Source organism: Macadamia integrifolia, unplaced genomic scaffold (genome assembly GCF_013358625.1).
Source record: "Macadamia integrifolia cultivar HAES 741 unplaced genomic scaffold, SCU_Mint_v3 scaffold_22A, whole genome shotgun sequence".
In the NCBI taxonomy this organism is placed as follows: Eukaryota; Viridiplantae; Streptophyta; class Magnoliopsida; order Proteales; family Proteaceae; genus Macadamia; species Macadamia integrifolia.
Window position 1 is genome coordinate 122,278 of NW_024870651.1, and position 7,227 is coordinate 129,504.

Genomic DNA, 7,227 nt, shown 5'->3' on the forward strand with positions numbered 1-7,227 from the left:
TGAGGACGTCACCAATCAAGATGAGTTGAACCATAGTGTGGAGGTGACCCATCAAGTTGATAATAAAGATGGTACACATTTGGACTTTTCAAAAGAAGCGTCAAGAGTCCAATGATGATGGTGGTTCTGGAATCTTTAGAAACTTGACCCATCCAGTAGTGAGAAGCATTATGCGGAAGAGTCTTCGCATGAAAAGTGCCCCAAACTTTCTTCGTTCCCAAGATTGGGCCACTTAACTCCTTCATAGCATCTTTTCCCAATTGCTAAAATTTAATTTATTTAGTACATAAATTGTGATATAGGGCTTGTCCTGTTTGTTTTAAGGACCTCTTCTCCTTTCTTTTGGTCTGCCCAAAGAAGGTTGTAGGGTTGTTTTTCTCTGTGTTTTTATATTTTTTTCTTTTTCTTTAATACATACAAATTACCTGTCGAAAAAAAAAATAAAAATAAAACCCTCCTTTCTCCCTTCTCATTAATTCTCCTAAGATTTTTTCTTCCAAGAAAGGAAAAAAAAAAAAACAAAGGGCCAACCCAGGTTGCCAAGAATGTTCGGCACGGCATTGTGGATGGCGCACATCCGACGGCCAGGATTACCTTGAGGTGCATGTCCAGGTGGTCCTGGCCGTCAGATGTGTGCTGTCCAGCCGAGTCATAGAGGAGCCGGATCCATGTTTAACCCACAATAGCATGCATTGATCCAAAATCCCCTTCTATGGATTATTAAATACCAGCTTTTAAGTCTTTTATTTTTTAAAATAACCCTGCAAGATTCTATTTCAACTAATGCTATTGTGGGCAACAGGAACATTCTTGCTACTCGGGTAGTATGAAAATTTTGTGACCACCTGATAAATATAGGAGGTCTGAAGAGAGAGAAAGCTTGTGGCAAGAGTTTAATTTTGTTTAATTGCAGCAGTCACTACTTTGACTTTGTTCATCCGTCGCTTTACGTATGAAATCCGGTATAGAAAAATATCGTGTGAAATAATTTTAGATCAAGTCCTCGTACAAGAACACATCTCTCTCTTTGCATTCATTTGGTCTTCTCATTTACGTATGAAATTCGGCATTGACAAATGCCGTGTAAAATAGTTTTAGATCAAGTCCTCATACAAGAACACATCTCTCTCTCTCTCTCAATTCATTTGGTCTTCTCATTAAGTGGATTTAATATGTAGATAAAAAATCATAGGAAAATGATTCTCATATGAGGACCTTATCCAAGCTCATGTGAAATTACTTATGCAACTTATTACAATAACGAAAATTAATAATCAAACAAAAAACTTAGTATGACAACATGGAAATTTTGAAAGCTCCAACCATGGTCAAACATGGGAAAACTTGGATCTAGATTTTTGAGTGCGCCAGTCCCCACCATTGCCTAAAGGACCGTACAGCTGTACACGAGACTTACTATGGTATTCTGGTTGCCACGTCAATGGCTCAGTATATATACATTTGGCAAATACATATTTCCTCTATCTTCCTTTTATGTAATTGTATGATTTAAAGGTTTAAATACTGAAATACTGAACTTTGGATTCCCAACTCACAAGCCTGAGCCTAAAGCCCTACCCATTCACCACCCTTCATTGTAGGGAAAGGGTATAGAAATTTATAGGCTTTAGTCTAGGTGGAGAGGGTACACCATTTAGCTACAGGGAGGGTGACGGTAGAAGTTATTTTTAACCCTGTGGGTTATAGCCATCATATTTTAGTCTGTCAAACCTTAATACCTCCAAGTCCAGGATAATATAAAATTCAAGAAGTTATGTAATTATTATTGTGTTAATATAATATATAAAGAAGAAGGGCTCTCTGGTCGGGTGGAGCCTGCTCCCTGACACAAGACTACTCAAAATCACCATCCTGCCTATGAAATAAAATATCTTATTTATATTGATGTCTCTACGTGAATTGTGATTGGTCCTTGTACTGATGTAAGGATTACATGACCAGATAATGAACTTATTAATATATTCAACGAATCCTAAAAGAATACAAGATGACTCTTTAATCAGAGGTGAGGTCAGACTATAGCTAGCAGCTTTTCCAATATGTCAATTTTATATGTCAACAATTACCAAGTGGCAGAGTAGGTAAGGCCCAATTTTTACGGACAACTAGATCCTTAGATCCTCTATTCATATCTTAATTTTAAGTTTTATTGGAGATTGCCCTAGGGCAAAGAAATAGAACTTTGAAAATGAAGTCTATAGGATAGTGCACAATAAATATTGATTTTTTTTTGGGTGGACACAATAAATATTGGATTACCATAGGCTTGTATAGAAGTACATGGTATGCATGCTAATATTTGGGATAATATTTGATTGAATATGCTCTAAAATTTGTGACATTTCTAATTGAGACCATGGCTTATTATCCGATCTTCTTCATAAGAGGAAGAAGAAGAGATGAAGTCTCACAATCAGCTAGAACCTCTTTCTATTATCTATAATCATTTGCAAGGTGATAACGATAGATTGTCTATACCAAGACGGGTTACTAGAAACAATGGGAATGTACATAGCGGAGTTGTTGCTTCAAACCGGGGTGGCAGGGGAGGAGTTTTGCATGGAGGAAAAGTGCCTGCAACATCTATTGTTTTATCATCGCGAAAGAAGAGAGGGGCTGATGCCGCTGATACTCATGATGAGTCGGTGATAGAGACTAGCCGACTTGGCTGTACAAGGAGGTCGAAATTAATGAAACTGATAGAGCAACAAAAGTGAAGGAGAAGTTAGTAGAGGCTGGGACTGACAAAGTGCAGCATAGAGGAAAAAAAACCATGGTAGGTGGTAAGACAAGAAAGTCTGATAAAGCTTACTCTCACTAGAAATTAATTTAAAGAAGAGGCTCTTCTGAAATATCAGGCGAGTGAAGAAGGCTGTTGCAAGAAGGGCCTTATATTTATGGTTAGAGAGTACTCCCCTAACATTCTGTGTCTTGTAGAACCAATGGTGGAGGTAAATCATTTTCCAGCGCTATTCTTTAACAAATTGGGTAAGCTGATCTAATTTAAATAATCGGAAGATAAGGTGCTCAATCTATTATGTGAAGAATTGTCCGTTCCCTTTTCATAAGTTCTGGATGGAGCATGATACATTCATAGATGTTGTAAAAGCATTGTGGAGGGGAGTGATTATGGGCTGTCCTATTTATCTTTTTTGCTAGAAAGAAAATTTTTGTTTATTAATATTCGAAGACAAGAAATAAATCAACTTACAAAAATACCACAAAAATGAGCAAGGACGAATGCTAAAGCAATGTAGTTGAAGGTCTTGGAGAGTCATAAGAAAACTACAGGCGGAGAAGCCTTGCATTAGATGGATGAAGGATGGGGGCAGCAATTTGAAGGTTTTGTTTCTCTCGATGAAAGTGAGACATGCCAAGAGATATCTCAGAATCCTGAAGAGGGAAGATGGTTTAATTATTAATGACCAGGCAATGGTGGCTTCTTATGTCGCTGAGTACTTCCAGAAATTTCACAAATTTACACTGGTGATGGACCACTCCTAGAATTTATCTTTTATTCCATCATTCGTGGTTGAGGACGATTCCCTAGGATTGGAGGCTTTACCGTCTAATGATGAGATAAAATTTTAGTTTGGAACTTGGATTCTGAGAGCTCTTGATTCTGAGAGCTCTAGGTCCAGATAGGTTCCTCGGTGCTTTTTTTAGGAGGTGCTGGAAAATAATTGAAGAGGACTTTTATGGTGCAGTAAGAAATTTTTTACCTCTGGGAAATTACCAAGGAGGTGATACGCCCAAATTAGTCACCCAATGAAGCAAGAACACGTGGTATTCGAGAGAAGGATATGTGTCACCCAACCGATAGAAGCCACGAGGATTCAAGCTACGTGACGAGAGGTTACCCGGATAAGGAAAGATTCCCTCCCCGAGGGGGAAAGGGCGTATCTGAGTAGGACTCAAATAAGGGGGAAGACACATCCGGGTGGGATTCCCAAGGAAAAACCCAAGACCCTAGGCCCTATAAGAGGGAATACAAAAGGAAGAGAAAGGTAGGTCAATAAACACACCATTACTCCTGTGAGAACACTGTTGTGCAGGTCTCTAACTTGGGCGTCGGAGGACTAACCCCGGAGATACCTCCGGGTCTTTGCCTTCTGTGCTTGTGCAGGTTTGGCTCATATGGTGGATTTCCAGCAGTAACAGATTGGTGTCGTCTGTGGGAACGACAGAGTAATGGTGGAAAAAACCTACAATCGTAAGTGTTAAGGTTGTCTCGAATTCTTGACCCATTTTAAAGATTGACCCGATCCGACATATTTTGGTGGCGACCCGAATGAAAAGTTTTCTGAGATCTGTGATGGAAGTAGAGGGGTTAGGCCAATAGGCCCAAGCCCGAAGCCCATCACTGATCTCGTATGGGGGTGCGGGGGCGTAGCCCCCACTGTAGGTTTGACCGGATTGACCGCGACCCGATGGGTCGACCTGCGATTTGGAGTATATATAATGTACTATTGCTTATTGAGAAAGTCATTGTATTTTGGGGTTTTTTGAGCTATGGTTTCAGGGCGAGTTTTTCCTCGCCGCTGCTAGGGTGTAATCTCTCTTCTACATACTGAATCATCATCTTCTTCGCACGAGGACATAGCACACCACCCTGGTGTGTGAACCTTGTTAAATATTTATGTCATGTAGATCTATTCTCTCTTTATTATTCGTGTTTCTTAGTGTTTGATCTAACAAACTGGTATCAGAGCTCTGGGTTACTTCGATCCATGGCTTCAACGAAATACGATATTGATAGGTTTGACGGCAACATCAGTTTTAGTTTATGGCAGGTTCAAATGATGGCTGTTCTCACCCAGCAGGGTTTGAAGAAAACCCTATTTGGGAAGGCGAAGAAACCTACAACTATGTTCGATGATGATTAGAGCGATTTGGATGATAAAGCCCTTTCAGCTATTCAGTTGTGTCTTTCGAATGATGTTCTACAGGAAGTTCTCTTAGAGAAAACGGCTGCAGAGTTATGGGTGAAGTTAGAGAACCTCTACCTCACCAAATCCCTCACCAATAGGTTGAGATTGAAGCAACAATTGTATACCCTTCATATGGGTGAAGGTACTTCTATTAAATCCCATATATCTGAGTTCAATTCTATTGTTACTGATTTGAAAAGGATAGATGTTAAAATAGACGATGAAGATTTGACCCTATTATTGTTATGTTCTCTGCCTCCATCTTATTAGCATTTTAGGGATACCATGATTTATGGTAGAGAGATAATCTCTATTGAGAATGTCAAAACGAATCTGCAAAGCAAGCAGAAGATTGATGATGAGTTGACAACTATCAATAAATCTGATGGTGTTGGTTTGGTAGCTAGAGGGAGAACGAATGAAAGGGGTTCAGATGGTGACAAAAAGAAGGCTGGATCAAAATCTAAGCACAAGAATTTAACCTGCAATTACTGTAAGAAAAAGGGGTATATTAAATCTAAATGCTATAAGCTTTTAAATAAGCAGAAGGCAGGTGGTGGTGCTCAAAATCAACAGAAAAGAGATGATTCTGCAGAAGCTAGTATTGCTGAAGATGAGAGTGAGTCTGATATGCTTTTGGTGACTGATGATAAAGTTAGATCACAGGATGAATGGATTCTTGACTCTGGTTGTTCCTACTATATGTGTCCCAATTGTGAATGGTTCTCCACATACGAATCAGTTCGAGGTGGAGTTGTGTTGATGGGAAATAATGCTTCTTGTAAGACTATTGGAATGGGAACGATCAATATCAAGATGTATGATGGCATTGTCAGAACCTTGTCCAATGTCAGGCATGTCCCTGATTTGAAGAAGAATCTCATCAGTTTAGGCACTCTTGATTCAAATGGGTGCAAGTATACAGCTGAAGGTGGAGTCATGAAGATCAGCAAGGGTGTTCTCTTATTGATGAAAGGAATCAAGGTTGGCAGTTTGTATGTGTTGCAAGGTACTACAGTCACTGGGTCTGTTGCAACAGTTTCATCATCTATGTCTGAATCAGATGTCACAAATTTATGGCACATGAGGTTAGGCCATATGAGTGAAAGAGGGATGGCACCATTAAGTAAAAGGGGCTTATTGTGTGGTCAGAGTACATGAGCAATGGAGTTCTGTGAGCATTGTGTGTTTGGGAAGCAGAAAAGAGTTAGTTTCAGTACTGTTATTCACAGGACCAAGGGAACTTTGGACTACATTCATTCAGACCCATGGGGGCCCTCCAGGGTTGCTTCAAAGGGGGCTGGTGCAAGATACTTGCTTACTTTCATTGACGATTTCTCTAAGAAGGTTTGAGTCTATTTCTTGAAACAAAAAAATGAAGTATTTGTCACTTTCAAACAGTGGAAGAATTTGCTTGAGAAGCAGACCAGGAAACAAATTAAAAAGTTGAGAACTGATAATGGCCTAGAGTTTTGTGAAGGTGATTTTAATGAGTTCTGCAAAAACGAAAGTATTGCAAGACACCATACAGTGGTTAAAACACCCCAGCAGAATGGAGTGGCAGAGCGTATGAATAGAACCTTGTTAGAAAATGTGAGGTGTATGTTATCAAATGCAGGATTGGACAAGGAGTTCTGGGCAGAAGCAGTTAACACGGCAACCTTGTTGGTGAATCGATCTACTTACATAGCTATTAAGTGCAAGACTCCAGAAGAATTTTGGTCATGTAAAACTACAGACTACTCAAACTTAAAAGTATTTAGATGTTCTGTTTATGCACATGTAAATGAAGGGAAGTTGGAACCTAGGGTTAAGAAATGCATTTTTCTTGGGTATGGATCTAGAGTGAAAGGATATAGGTTGTGGTGTCATGATTCAAAGTCTCCAAAATTTTTTATTAACAGAGATGTTACTTTTGATGAATTTTCCATGTTGCATCCTAGGAAAGAAGCTCCTATTCGTTGTGATGAAGGTCAAGAAAAATCTAGAGAGAAGGTAGAGTTTGAAATTGGTGGTTTATCTTCAAACAAAGCACAATCTACTTTAGTCCAGCTACCTACTTTTACTGGAGGAGATGATGCTCAAGAAAATCAAGAAGAAGAGCGGTACAACATTGCCAAGGATAGACTAAGGAGGAATATTAGACAACCACAAAAGCATGGACATGCTGAATTTGTTGCTTATGCATTGTCTGTTACAGATACAATTGAAAATAGTGAGCCTGCAACATATTCTGAAGCTGTTGCTTCAATTGATTCTAAAAAATGCTTGATTG